This window comes from Equus caballus, chromosome 5, assembly GCF_041296265.1.
Source record: "Equus caballus isolate H_3958 breed thoroughbred chromosome 5, TB-T2T, whole genome shotgun sequence".
Taxonomy (NCBI): Eukaryota; Metazoa; Chordata; class Mammalia; order Perissodactyla; family Equidae; genus Equus; species Equus caballus.
Window position 1 is genome coordinate 98,465,295 of NC_091688.1, and position 15,529 is coordinate 98,480,823.

The 15,529-nt window shown below is 41.6% G+C and overlaps 1 protein-coding gene across 7 annotated transcripts in view; it reads left to right on the forward strand.

Moving 5' to 3' along the window:
- Window positions 1-15,529, forward strand: part of WLS (Wnt ligand secretion mediator) — a 93,211-nt gene that overhangs the window by 11,866 nt on the left and 65,816 nt on the right. Inside the window, exon 1 of one of the 7 annotated variants that reach the window (XM_070268859.1) lies at window positions 1,751-2,031. The exons of 4 other annotated variants lie outside the window; for them this stretch is intronic. The gene's annotated coding sequence lies outside the window, so the exon portion shown is untranslated. Of the gene's footprint in view, window positions 1-1,750; window positions 2,032-8,584; window positions 8,746-15,529 lie in introns of those variants that run through there. 2 more of the 7 variants (XM_005610503.4, XM_070268860.1) reach the window with 2 other exon arrangements.

The following is a 15,529-nucleotide window of genomic DNA, read 5'->3' on the forward strand; positions in this document are numbered from 1 at the left end:
ATTTCCCTGAATTTGAAGTTGTTGCTAATTTTTTTTTTTTTGTCATCCTATGTCTGGTTAGGCCTATGATGGCAGGTTATCTCTGCCTCTTAGTGTATTGCATAAAATTAGGAACCCAGCAACCCTGTCTGACAGCCTTCTGTCAGACATCCTCCATGCTAGCCAGCGGTTCGAGAAGCATGTTGTTTACACATTTGGTGAATTAGAGCCATTAACTTACTTTTTGATACAGTTAGTGGTAGTTTTCACCAGCGTTTAACTTGAGTCTTACATTTTGCTTTTTCAAATGCAAGACCGGTTTTCATGGCTCTTTATCTCATAGGTAAGCCCAGATAGCAAGACTGTTAAATGGATATCACCCAATACGTGGACGAGAGTTGCCATCCGTACTTGCTGCAGAGTGCATCCCAGTGGTTCTTCTGTTTTACGTTAGAGAATTGGGGTCATCAGCCATTGGAAAATTGTCTTTTTTGCTTCTAGATGTAATGTAAATCACAAAGACCTTTGCAAGTCAAACTTCGAGGAAGAAATGATGATCTTTTATAAAATATTAACTACTACTGAAATATTAACTAGAATTATAGTGCTTTAATATAAGAAATTATAAATAAAAATAAATATGACTAGGGGGCTGGCCCCGTGGCCGAGTGGTTAAGTTCGCGCGCTCCGCTGCAGGCGGCCCAGTGTTTCGTTAGTTCGAATCCTGGGCGCGGACATGGCACTGCTCATCAGACCATGCTGAGGCAGCGTCCCACATGCCACAACTAGAAGAACCCACAACGAAGAATACACAACTATGTACCGGGGGGCTTTGGGGAGAAAAAGGAAAAAATACAATCTTTAAAATAAATAAATAAATAAATAAATAAATATGACTATATAAACCCCATAAGACTCTAAGTGACCTGACAGCGAGGACGGCCTGATCTGCCCACCTTGGTCTCCTGCGGTGACCACAGGGGAGAACAGGGTTGGTGTCCAGTAGACTTGTTGAAGAAATAAGTAGATAAATGCCTTGCATTTTGGACCTAGTGCAGAGGTCGCTAAAACACTTCAACCTTAAGGCCTGCCCCAAGACTTGTCGCATTAATTCCAGGCTATTCTTTTATAATGTAAATGAGAGGAGGTTTCTTATTATTCGCTTGAACTTAAAAGGATTGTGTCACCCTCGTGGTTTATATGCTTAAATATATAACAGTGTATAATTTTTGGAGTTTTGGAAAGGGACCTCTCCTATTGTATTGTGGAAACTAAGGCCCAGAGAAGTCGCAGTGAGAGAATAGATTTGGACCAAGTTTCCCACCCGCTGGTGGAAGGCCTCCATACCTCTGCCTGCCATTACGCTGATTACTATTATGTTCGGTCTGTATATTTGGTCCTTCCTTGGCCATAAAGGCAGAGAATGGACTGACTAGTTGTCTAGCTTGGTTGGTAAAGTTCACTGGGAGGAAGGGAACACACGTTAGTATATGTATTTCCAAATTTTGAATATTCAAATGAGAATGTTGAATGATCATTGAAATTTTGTGACTTGTCTTTAGGAAATAAATGTGTTTCTTCTGCTTCATGTAGTTTGCTTAATTTTCTGTAAACTTTTAAAGATGGAAAATTCATCTTTTTAAAGTTTCACTTCTAAGAATTTTGCAGGTGTATTTATGGGTCTTCTTAGAGATCAATAATGTATTTATGATGTCACCTTTTATACTGCCCTTGACAAGAAAGCATAATACATTCTAGTAACCACCTCTGCATTCCATTGTGTTCAGCTTGCGGATCCGGTGGGCGGGAATGAATTCATCCACACATTCTTCCAGGTTCCTGAAGGAAGGGACTGAAACGTGCTGTGCTGAATATGTGCCTGCAGGCCAAGAGGAACCTGGGCCTGTTGACTTTCTGGTGGAGCCAGGTGGAAATGAGGGAACAGAGATTTAAGAAGCAGATGTAAGCTGAGAGGGAAGGAAGCAAAACCCAAGGAGAAAGCCACACAAAGGCTGGACTTGGACTTCTCTTAGGCAGACCTTCCAGCTGGAGGTGCGAGTCTCGGAGGGGAGGGGACACAGAGACGGCACCGAGTAAGACGAGAGGGAGGTGGTGGTGACAAAGAGAAAATGGGGCTTGGAAGAAAGGCGACAGGAGGTCCTCCTCATCTGGGTCATCACGTCTTCATATACTGCCTCCCTGTACAATAATGACACTTTTTTTTTTTTTTTTGCTATTCTAAATGTAAGCAAGAACTTTGGGGTCAGAAGGACTGGATACAAATCCTGGCTCCACCACTTGCTTGCTCTGTGGCCTTAAACAAACTACTTAATCTCAGAGCCTGAGCTGCTTCATCTCTCAAATGGGTAAAGTGGGAGTAGTAGTGCTTGTCTCCTGACGTTGCTGTGAGAATTAAATGACATAATATGTGACAAGATTAAATGAGATAATATGTGTACACAATATGCCTGGCATATAGTAAACACTTTGAATATGCTAAGTACTATTTTATTATTAGTCTTATTCTTTTAACCCGGGAATGAGTTCCTTGAATGAAATCACCCAGAGTTCTTTGGGAGGCTGGCATAAGAGGTTTTCTGCCTGCTCTGAACCTGGCTATACTATACTGGTTCTGAGAGATGTAGATGGTTCTAGAATCAGGTTTAGATTGCTTCTGTGAATTTAAAATCTAGTGACTAGAAACATGCATTTTGTCCCCTCCAAATTTTTATTCATATTTTAAAATAAGAATACAATGATGTTAACAGAATTAAAAACAAAGGAAAAAATCCTCCTGAAATCCGTCATTTTAATACAACAATTCTGTGTTACTTTTTTATTCTTTCACCTTCTGTGACTGAGTATTTCTGGTTTTGTGTAAAAGCCTAGTTAGCAGAGGCTCCAAGTTTATTGTTTATGCCTCTACCAATTGTCTGTTTACTTTGGAAATTCAGCAGTCAGTTCCTCCTCTCCTCCTTCTAAACTCTTCTCTAACACTTAGCTCAGGATGCCTTGTTGAGCCACTGAACCATGGGAAATTCATTTTCAAAATCTGCTTAATTGCTGTGAGACTTTTAATTTGTTCTGGATGATGGTGCTAATGTCTGGGAACTGGGACTGAAGCCCTCCGAAGTTGTTAATTCAATCAGCCCTGTGCCCTGCCATGCCTAATGAAGGGGGGCATCCAGACCCCTCTCACAAAGGCGGGGGTGTCCCTCCTGACCACCTCTTCAAAGATGAATAAGAGGGGCCCCACAGTTAGGTCGAACACTTGGGGCAAATTACCAGGGTGTCAGTCCACATTATCCAAACCTCTGGATTGTGCCTCCCCAAATAATTATTCGGTAGGTTTTATGGAGGACCCCAGAGGTTTAAGGCCTAGGTTTTGTGTGCCTGTTGTTCACACCTGCTAATCTGAAAAATTCTTTAATCACTGCAGTTCTGTTGTGGCTCTGTCTATAATCTGTAAGATCATAAACGTCACCCCCAGACTATTGATATTCACGTTAACAGTGAAGTTTTCCGTGGCGAGGCTGGTGAAAGCTTGCTCTGTCCTCATGATAAATTAGCTTGTTTATTCCTCTTCTGCTTATTTCTATCCTGCTGTTGGTTAGTGTAATGAAGCAGAAGTCCATTGTGTGTGTTCATTGGGTAGCGATCCTCTGGCACCAAAGGGGGTAATTGAGTAGAAAGGCAGAATGCTGTTGGTGCATGGGAGAAGTTAACACCACATGAGGTCACCAGGCTTCAAGCTTTAATCAATGTGGACACAATGCAATTGAGATTTTGAAAAGGGTTTGTTTATAGTGTGAGAGTAAGGGTCAGTAGTTAATTTGAAATGCTGTAGGTGTGTTTTCCTTGAACCAAGAAGGTACAGAGCATGTGTCATAGAGGATTGTAAATATCCTCAAGGGAGGGATGTAATTGGGGTGGGGTGTAAAAAGAAGGGCATTTAAGAATGTCGGTGCACTTACTATTGACCCATCCGTGTTTATACTTTTACCATTCCTCAAAATGGGAAGAAGGCTGTGGAAGAAACACGTAGTATAGAGGCACAGCTCTACCAAGCAACAACTTTTTTATTTTAAAGCAGTAATTTCCTTTAGGAAGATATTTGGAGTGCTACAAAATATTGCTAATAGTAGTACTGTGTGCTAATTCTAAAAGAATTCTCACTTTGAGAAGTTTACATCTTCTAGGTCTTTTCATTGCCATGGCTTGAATGAGATATTATGAAAACCATTAACCCCCTACCTGTTCATGCTGCTGCCCTTTTCCATTTCAGGTTCAGGCTATACCAGGCACGTCTGTCTGCTTTTCAGATTATCTTTGGCATTTCCCCCCACTATTTAATTCCCTAAGTTTCAACAGCCAGTAACACCATGGTTTTATAGTCACAGTTGCTTTGGCCAATTTGAAAGTAGAGAAGGTCCTGTCCTTTTGTGGCAGGGAAACTTTGCAGGCCAACATCTGGTTTTCAGAACCGACTACAGGAAAAGAACGCAAAGGTTATGGTGGAGCCAAGGCTTGATGTGACTCTGAGATGCTTTGTCAAGCGTGTTTAAACCTGGGCGATGAGTTCATACTCCTGATTCCACACTTTTACAGTGCTTTTATCCTCTTCAAAGCACTTTCATAGAAGTCATCTCACTTGATCTCACCAACAACACTCTAAGATAGGCCAGTCCACCGAGGATATTCCCATGTCAAAGTTTTGGAAACTGAGATGGAGAATAGCTGTGTTGTGGTGAGTTTTCTTTGAGAAGATTTAATTTGGTGAAATTTATTTATGCTGGGAATTACTCTAGGGATTTGAAGATTAGTTGCTATATGATGATAGGATGAAGAACAGGAAAAATGCTTAATTTTTTTTATAGAGAATGGTTTGTTATAGAAGTCACTGTATATTAACCAAACATTACTTTTCAAGCTATCTTCCAGGACAAGTATATGCCATCTGTGGCTCATCTTCTTCACTTTCCCCCATGTAGCACTAAACAATTGTTAAACAAATATGTAGAGATTATCTATTTGAAGGAACAACAAATTTTAGCCTGCTGAGGGTCTCCAGATGTTTTGGTCTTTCCCTAGGCAGAATCTGGGTCTTTAGAACCCTTAAAAATCTTAAAGCAGCAGCCAGGGAGTGCCTGGGAGATGAGGGTGAAACTCATTGACTAGTTTTAGCTGGTGAGTGGCGCTGTGTTATGGCACCCACTGGGTGAACTCTTCTGTGGTGTGCCTTTCTCCCTTATTTAAGACATGCCAGTAAATTTGCACTGAAAGGCCATTTTTGGTGTAGATATGCTATCCCATAGAATGGATGTACCATAATTAAATTACCCAATCTCGTATTGTTGGACATTGATGATATTTCCAATTTGGGGGCTATACAATAGCAATACTGGGAAAACCTTCCTCGTAGTTAAATATTTATCCATACCCTTAATTTCCTTAGCAATTTCACTTTGTGAATTTATCTTAGGTCAAAAGGCACATCCATTTTTAAAGATTTCTATAAGCGATAACTTGCCCGTCAGTGATCAGTATAACCACCATGTAACCTATTAGTCAAGTCTAGAAGTGTCTGTCTCCCTGTGTCTTGGCCAGTACTGAGTGTTACTTTTATTTAAATTTTTTTGCCAGTGTGCCAAGAATATCTTTTTATTTTAATGTACATTTCTGTAATTACAAGTGAGGGCGAACCTATTATCATATGCTTCCCAGCTATTTATATTATTTTATGACTTGCCTGGTTCTTTCTTTCCTTTAGTATGCTATTTTCAAAGCTGATCATCCCTGTAATACAACTTCTTAGAGATCGGGGAAAGAGAGAAGACTTAGGGGAGAATGGTTCAGCTGAATTCTATTGGTGGCAGAACCTGAGTTTCCTCTGTGGCACTTTCCTCTCACCAGTCTCAGTCCCGGTGCTTGAAGAGAATCTTCACCTCTGACTCCAGTGATGGGTATGTGACCAAGCCACAGTAGACATGGGGCTCAAGTTAATCCAATCACAGTGTAGTCTGAGGATTGTGTGGAAACTACCAGGAAGAGAGGTCCTCTCTTTTTCTTACTGAACATGAACCCAGTTAATATGAGCCTGGAACTGCGCGAGTCCTTCCGATGAAGCCTGAGAATGAAGCTAATAATATGTAAGGTGGAATTCAGTGACTGTGGAGACGGGAGATCTGTTGATGCAATTTGATTTCTCAAAACGACCACTATCTAAAGACCATTCTGTCTCTGGACATTTTTCAACTTCGCTTTACTAATTGATTGATTAATTAATTTTTGCTCAAGCAACTTTGAGTAGGATTTCCTGTCTCTTGCAACCAGAAGAGCCCAGACTGATGTACTTGCTATGTCTTTGGTTTAAACATAGGTTGATGGACACTACTACTCTGCTGCAGAAGGTGTATTTGGAGAGTTTGCTCGTGTTTGATGGAATAGTTCTTCTGTAACAATGAAAAAATAAAATCGGGTGTGGAACCAACCTCTGTTAGACACAGTTCTTCCAACTAGAGCAGTGGTTGAAATGGGGGCTGTGTGTGTGTGTATGTGTGTGCTGTACCACTGTCCGAGCACCAAGTGGCTTGTGAAGATCATTAGTGACAATTCCTGGAACTTGGCCAGGTTGCTGGCTTTGAAGCGAAGCTCATTGCAACACGTGCTCCTGCTGGGCTGGATGTCTCTGTGAAATGGATGGCAACAGGATGTCCCAGCAGCTAAAATGAGGTTCTTGAAGGCACAAGAGAAGTTTTAATGACTGTCCAAGCAGAGCAGTATTTCTGGGGAAGGTTGGGAAGCTTTGGTAGATGTTACGATGTCTCTAGGTTTCTTTGGGACATCTAGGAGTCTGTGAGGAGGAACAAGGAACGAGCCAGCACATGTTACTACCATCTCTGAACTGGATTAGTCATGGGCTGCAGAAGAAGTGCACACACAGATTTGCCTTTGAGCAACCTAAATTTGATTGGAGAGACAAGATCAGTAAAATAATGCAGTTTGTTGTTAAGGTCAAAGTTGGGTGAGATAGACGAAGTATTCTAAGCATTTTTTAGATCAGATAAAAAGATTTCTTTGAAGAATTAGGGAGTTTGACCTGGGCCTTTGAAGTCTGGGGTGGTCATTTGAAGCACAACTTGCTGTGCGTAATCCAGGACAAGATTAACCTCATTCAAGGCACTGAATGAAGAATGCACTTCATAGAGCAAGCCATGAGCCAACTGTCAGGAGAGCTGGCTCGGGCCCCATGTGCCTTCTTAGACATATCATTCAGTCCCTCACACTGCTTCCTGCCTTTATTATTTGCTAAGTCGACCTGGTAATGTCTTGGCAGATAAAAACAGAGGCATGTCTTTCCTCAAAGCCAAACGTGTTGGTCTTTTCTACCTATTTCTTTTCTTTTTGTTAAAGGCACTAAAATAAATTCCCAGAGTCTTTAGGTTACCTACACATTAGAAATTTGTTGTAGATGGTGATTAAGGTATATCTTAGCACCTTGCTAAATTCTGGGGAATACAAAGAGGCGCAAGACATGACAGTCTGCTCATTTGTGGTATTATGGACAGAAAGCACTGGATGTGAGACTAACGAGTTGAGATCTCAGGGAATCTCCCACTGCCGGCTCTGAGACCTGGTTTGCTTTTAGGATCTCATCTATAACTGGCCCTGGATCTGTAGGCTTGAATAAGATGACGGACGGAAAGGCACTTTGCGTTTGTAATGCACCGAAGACAAATAAGCTGGCACTATCTTAGCTGAGTAGACGGGCAGGACAAGTATAAAAATGTCATTAATAAAACAGAGCAGCATGTCATAAAAATATTTGGTAATATTAGTTGAGCATTTAGTGTGCCAGGCAATGTGCTGAGTGTTTTATATGTATCATCTCAACCCGCTGAGGTGGTTGTGCTGGAACTGTAATCTTTGTCTAACTTGCTGTTTTCATGTTTAAAGGTCTAGAGAGACTCAAGATCCTTAAAGCAGTGGTTTGGACTTCCTTAACTTGTTGATTTTCTTTAAAAACCCTCTGTTCTAAAAGTAATGGAGTTTGGGGGACAAAACCTGGAGGTGGCTATAAATTGATGAGAAGCTTTATAAATACCCATAGGACGGGCATTGTGTTAGACATTGTGGGCAAATCCATTGAGCCCAGGGCCTTCCGTCTGTGTTTCCCTTTGTGAACTCTTTTGCTGAATGTCCCGTCATTCTTTGTGAGATGAGGTCCTGTTCACCCTGTCTGCTTTCACGACATCAGTGTTTTAGGAACTCTCCACAGCCTGGCTGGATTGTGTCTTTGGGCTATGAACAGATTGTGTGGGTGATGAGACAAGTAGGAAGAGACTCAGCAATCAACAAAGGCGGGTGGAAAGCTCTTTCTCTTGCTCTCAGAATGGAGCTGGGACACAAAGGGAACTTCGTTAATCATGGCTCCTTTGTCATCAGAATGCTGGAGGCATTTTTTAAAAACACTATTATTTTGTCCTCTGTCTCGCCTGAGTTAAACCAATTGTTAATGGCTAATCGAGGGGTTAAAAATTTCCCAGACGTGGTGGGGCAGAATCAGCGTGACTTGATGAAGGAGTGGGTGGATTCTGCCTGGAAAGCCATGTCACGTGTCGTGGCAGGCTTCTTGCACACATAGTGCTGGTCTAGTGGGAGACCCTTGTCCAAGATCTACATGGTGGTAGATTTATGCTTAGATTGTGAAAATTTCATGTGTGTATGAGGATTGGGGGAAGAGAAGACTGAGACTTGGAGGTTTTGGTGAGTTTACAAGATTGGGTTACTTTGTAGGACCAAGTCCCTGAGCAAACGCGGAGTGGAAAACTCAAGCATCTCATTTTACTGAGCAACCTTGGACCACTGGGTTAATCTCTCTGTAGTTGCTTTCTTAGAAATGAAAGGAGGATAATAATCTTTGGTACCCACTTAACAGGTGTTGTGTAAAATAATGGGACTGTAAATGCTTTGACTGCCCTGGAGATGAAGAGATAGGGAAAATTCTCTTAAGTATTATTCATATTTAATATGGAAATATGCATCAGTCGAGGTGTTTTTTTTTTTTTTTTGAAAACCTGTTGCTCTTTTAGGTTTAGCAGAGGTGCCTTAGCAGAGGTTGACTTTGTAACAATTTTATTTTCCAAGACAGGTCCTGCAAATTTACAAAGTGGTTGGTTTTCCAAGAGGGGAGCTTGAGGTGAGCCCTGTTCTGTCCCTTCCCTGAATCTAGTGGTGAGATGTTTTATAATGAATTGTTGGCTGAGGGCAAATCAAGGGTAGTGAAACCCCTCATCAGCTATTATCCTAGTATCCTCTAGCTGCATGTCTGTTTTCTTTTAAAAATTAAATGCGGTTTTGAAGCCAAAATAGTGAGAGGTGGCTGTAAATTCCAAGAAAGAGGCGTCATGGTGTCTTAGGGTTGGAGGACAGAAGAAAGAAAAATCAAGCTGCTTGATTCTTGGTCTTCTTTACCCCTCTGCCCGGTCCTTGATCACCTGTTCAGAACAGAGGGAAGAATGCCCTGCAAGGTCTCCCCTCTTGGCTCTGACTCACCTCAGTGATATTTCCTTCACAGGCAAGACTGGAATTTACCTCTCCTATTGTGGTGAAGAGCTGGTTCTTCTGACCAGTGGAGATCCCACTGCCCCCACCCTCCATTTGTCTGTTTTCAACGGGAATTTGCAATTTCCCAGTTCTTTAGAGAAACAGCTCCTTGTTTTGTAAGGGGCTTGGGAGTTCACCCAGCCTCACCCACGTGTCTCCCAACAGAGACGACCTCCCTGCCAGCTCCTTTCCATTCCATTGATGAGCTGCTCACTAGACAGCTTTGTTTAATTTTTCAAACCACTTGAAATACTATGCTGGTTAAATGTTCTTTCTTATCATTCAGTGGAAAATTGGCTTCCATTACCACATTGTAATTTCCACTCATGAATCCTGGATTTTCCTTTTGGAATAATCTAGAACACGTGCTTCCCTTCTGTTAGATGGTGGCCTTTCAAATAATTGAGAGTGACTATTATTTCTCTCCTTTGAATTTGTCTTTCCAGGTGAAAAATGCCCCTTATCTGGTTTAGACTCTAACTTACCATACTTGCTGTCCCTGTCTGGTGACTGTATTCCCAGTCAAGATTAAGTTTACCCCTGCTACCATGGCAACCAGCTACTGCTTGTGGTTTCTACTTAGAGAAAACCACCATTTTCCTGTTTTCAGTAGAAAATCCATAATTCAAAATTCAACTTGCTAGTGTCCTTAGAACAAAAACATTGATATTACTGGTGGGCTGCTTATTGCAGAGAACACCAAGTTCTACAACAGTCGCTGCACCGGTCTTGCCATTTTAACTCATGTAACTTATGCCAGATGCATTTCCCATATGTCAGCACTGGTTTTTCCCATTGGGAGAAATAGTGTGGCCTAAGACAAAGAGAGACTCGGGATGGATTCAGGTTCAGACCCCAGTTCAGCCACTTATTAGCTGTGACCTTGGATGAGTTATTTACATTTCAGAACCTCATTTTACTTGTCTTGAAATGGAGATAATGATATCTACCAGTTACTGCTGTATAAGAATGAAAATCAATCGAATAAAATCCCCTAGCACAATGCCTGGCACATAAGAAATATCTAGCAAATGGGAGCTGTTGTAATCATTTATAATTTGTAGGTGACAGCCTGATGCAGCCCATCCAGCATGTAGGCAGCTGTAATGGGTATGAATTGTTGAGAATTTGGAACCCCTGTAGTAGCCTCAGCCTCTGAAATGAGAATGTCACAGAATGGCTTAATGGAGTATGAATTTTTCTTGTAATCCTGGGTGATTGAGGTAAAGCAGTTCTCAACCAGGAGTGGTTTTGTCCCCAAGGGATATTTGACAATATCTGGAGACATTTTTGATTTTTACGACTTGCCGGGGAGGAGGATAGGTGCTACTGACAATTATACTGGCATCTAATGGGTAGAAGCCAGGGCTGTTGCTGAATATCCTACAATGCACAGGACAGCCCCGCCCCGCTATCAGTCCACCCAAAGGTCGGCAGTGCTGGGGTTGAGGCCCCTGGTAGAGGGATCGGCAGGGCAGCTGGGGTACTGAGAGGGCATTGGCAAGTGTAGTTTTCTGACTGTGAGGAGCCAAGTCTTTGGACAAAACATTGAAATAAGATGATGATGTAGTGTTGCTGTAGCTCTAACCTCAGAAAGTCCAGCCCTGTAGACCTAACATGCCTTTCTAAAACATCAGTCTTTTCAATCTTCCCAGGGTCATGTGCTAATGGTTGTACCTATCTTATTTCCTCATGCTACCCCTATTAAAGACGTGACTGATCTAAAAGGTCCATTCTCGAAGTAGTGATAATGTCAAAGAAATGGGCAATCAACCAAAAATGAATTAAAAATGATTTAATAACTTCAGTTCTTTATTCATACTGTCGAGAGACGGTAAAGCAGGCATATAATCTGTAGCAACACCTCTAGAAATCCCCCTTTTATTTCCCATCCACATTGACGCTTCCAGCCTCTCTTCTAAAATCCCCCGATTTCCCCTGATACAACTCCTCCCCAGCCCGAGCCTGTCTCTTCTACTGTCCCCTTTCTCTTGATTGCATATCATGAAAACCCAAAGAATGCATCTAGCAATAGGTGAACCCTCATTGCATGAAGGGGAGGGCATGCAGCAGAGCAGGCCAGACCAGCGTTCTCTTTATCAGCAGGGAGGGGGAAGGGTTAGGGAAGACCCATGCTAACACTTTGGGCTGTCATTATTTTCTAATAATTTGTGAAAATAATTGTGAAAAAAGATGTTATAATCCCATTTCGCTGAGGAGAAAACTAAGGGCTAATTCTCTGTTCCTTCAAACAACAGGCTGCTTAGGGTGTCCCTGGGATATTTCTCAGGGATGACATCTTAGATGTTCAGGTTAAAATTCTGCGAGAATCATCTCTGATTGTTGGGACTGTTCACTGAGAGACAAGCAAAACCCTTGTTTTTAATGACTCAAGATCTGGACCTTCTAGTCCATGCCTTGCGGGGAGAGGACAGGAGAGACAGCAAGGAGTATGTCACCATCTCCCACCAGATTCTTCTCTGTCTGTGGGCAGCGTTGTTATTATCAATAGTTAACATTTATTAAAGCCTCAAGGCGTGCACAGGGGGTGGAAATATGCTCTTTCTATCAATTCTTTTACCTTCACAACAAAGCTATGAGGTGGGTGCTCTCAGTAAAATTTTACAGGGGGAAACCGGCATTTTGGAAGGCTATGTAAATTGCTTAACTAAATTGCTAGGAAGTAACAGAGCTGGGATTTGAACCCCAGATTTTCTGAGTCTAGAGCCCTTGCTTTTAATTTTTCTTACTCTGTTTTTGTGGATGCCTCCAGCAACGTAAGGAACACTTCCTGTGGAAGCAGTTCCCTTGCTGCACTGTAATCGTTGTTTTCTCTTATGGAATTTTTCTGTAGACGGTAATCTGGGTAAATTTTGAAATATATTAAGAACCCAGCAGTTTAAATGAAAATCTGAATGAATGTTCTGAATTGATGTCTCATTAGCAAATTTTTCAATGATCTTTTGGCTTAGGGCAGGGTATGCCACGACTTCCATTTCTTCTGAATAATAGACTCGGCTCTGTTGAGCTTATTTCCATCGTCCTGAAAAATAGAGGTTGGACATGCTCCAAATTATTTCATTGTATTGGAATGTCTTTGTGTTGTTTTATACTGTGAGTGTATGTGCTATTGGCTGGAAGCTGGAATGGTGTTTTGTTTTTTTCCCTAAACATTTTTATTATGTCTGGATTGGACCCACTTTACCATAGTATATATTATGGGGGGTTTATTTCATTGTGCTGAATACATCAGTATGAAGTTTTATGTATACAGTTGGCTGTAACTTCCTTGCTTTCTGGAATAGTTCATTGGTCTCCCCAGTTGTTGGAAGATAGACAACACCCTTCCCAACCCCTAACAGCAACAGAATAGAGTTGGAGGATTAAGGTTTCATCCTCTAACAGATGTGAAAATACAAGGAAAAGGAAGGAGAAGGGGCCTCGATGGGCAAGCTTTGGCAGCCTGCACTCTTGACATATAAATTGACCCTAATTTAAAAGGACTTTTCTTTAACTTTAAAGGATGACTTTCCTCACAGCATAGAGTATATAAATTCCCTTTTAGAGTCATAGAATTTGTAAGTTAGAAGTCTCTAGTAGTTAAAATACTGCCTTTTACAGTTGCGAGATCTGGGGTCCAGGCTTGGTTGAATCATTTGCCTGATTAGTGACACATCTGACATATCCAGTACTAGAACTCGACAATCCTGATTCCTGGGATGATTCATTCCTTCAAGAGTCTTCTCAAACTTGCAGTGGTTCAGGAATAGCAGACCAATTTGTGGCCTGGAATTGAAGCTCTAAATGAAGAGTGCTCGTGGAATGTTAACGATGGAGAAGGCCCTAAAGGCTGGCTTTCTGTCCCCAACCCGTGCGCACAGGTCCTCTGCACTGTGACTCAGCAGGTGTCAAGAGCAGGAGCACGTCCGCTCACACAGGTGTGGGCAGCTCATTGTCTCCCACCGGTCAGGTTGACTTTGGATCCGCTGATTTTTATTGATCTCAGATTCCCTTCCCTAGAACTTGCAGCTTTGGAACCACCTAGAATAAATCTAATTCCTCTTCCAAATCTTAGTCATTCACATGTTTCACCTTTTGTCTGCAACCGCCTTCCCCAACATACAAACTGAGCTCTTTACTAACAAGCTCTACACTTCCAGCTTCTACACATTCTATGTGTGATATGACATATCACTCCTTTTCCTTTGATTCCTCTCCTAGCAAATGACATTATCATCCATCTGCTGCCCGTGAAAGAAACTTGGGGACATCCTTGACTTCTTTCTCTCACCTACATCCCATGGAAATCAAAGCGCCTGCAAATTCTCCCTCCTAAATAGTTTTTCCCTCCAGTGACAATGGCATCTGCCTGTCTCCATTCAGAAGCTCCATGTGTCATCTCAAGACTTCATGCTCCACAGTTGCTTCCCCGCCAGAAGTATTCCATTGCTTTTCTTTACTAGTTCTTTGAGAACTTTCAGATGTAATTCATTGCACCAGGAAGGAAAATTCGTTTCAAGCTTCTGGGTAAATGGAACATACGCGCAGCAGAAGATTCCTATGCCCAGGTCTCTGTCTGAACCTGTTTTGTAGATTTTAGATTTGAGACTTGTAGATCTGAGATTTTGACATTTGATCTCAAAAGTTGGACTTGATGCCTATAAAAGGGGGTGTTTGCTTTTCTCTGGGAGAACTTGTTTGGAGGGTGTTAATGAAGTGGCCAAAATTTTTCCTATGTATATTCTTAAGAAGATAGGTTGTTATAAAATCTTCAAATATGCAGCCATTAATTATGTACATTTAGGGCTTAGATGTGAACATGTTCTCTCCTATTTTCTTTCATTGGACAGGCCTTGATCCCTCAAGGCAGTGCTGGGATAGCATAAATAACCCCAGTCCTGCCTTTCAGAACCTCAATTTCCAGGAAAAATGCTAAAGAGAGGTTATCTAAACATGCTCCCACAATTTTAATATTGGCTACAAACCCTTTGGGAGAAATTTTTCCAAAATTACCATGTTTTTGCTTGCCTGTTGTCTGTCTCATACACATTCTTTTGATGTGTAAATTTACTTTCTTTCCTGTGGTTTGGGGTGATAATGTTCCAGTTGAGGACAAGTTCATTTTGATCCTCAAAATTCAGTATTCATTTTATATGTCGGTTGACACAGATCTGCAAGAACCATCAAAGGTGAAAATGAGCACATGTGGAAATGGGGGCACATGGGTAACGTTGGGTGGTTGGCATCATGGAAGGCAGCCACGACTTCTTCCCAAACTCTCTGAATGCTAGTCCTATCTGTACTTTCATATAGGCAGGCCATGGGTTCAATCCACTAGGGCATTTTTTGGATGACGTCTAATAGGTGTTTGATAAAAGCTCGTTAGGTAAGTCAAGCATAACTTAACATTAATGTGTTTATTATGACGTAGAGACGCTTTAATGTAAATAGTTCAGTTTGCGTTTGGAGGACTTACGTGTTCAAATCTCTGTGCTTGGTGCCATAGGAGGAATAAGACGTGGTCCCTCCCCTCTGGAGCGATAATTTTGTAGAGTTTAGAAGCTATGTTTGCAAATAAGGGAGAATGCTATAATGAAGACATAGCCCAGGTGGTACTGGCATCAGAGGAAGTAGGGGTCATTCGTTACTGGGGGGAAGTTGGTGGCAACCTCAGATGCTGGTCCCTTACAGGCATTGAACAGATCGAACGAAGGCGGTGGCATCTAGAACTGATGAAAATATTACAGTATTTAAAATTACATAGTGATTTTTCTTAATTTTATTATTTCAATATTTAAAAAACCCAATTCCTAAGCACATGAATGTTAAAACTGCATTTTACCACTAACATTTGCCTCTCCCTCCAGTTCCAGGGACTTCACAACTTATAAGGTTCTACCTTTTCTTTGAATAATGGGAAGGGGAGATGATCATTCTTCGTGTT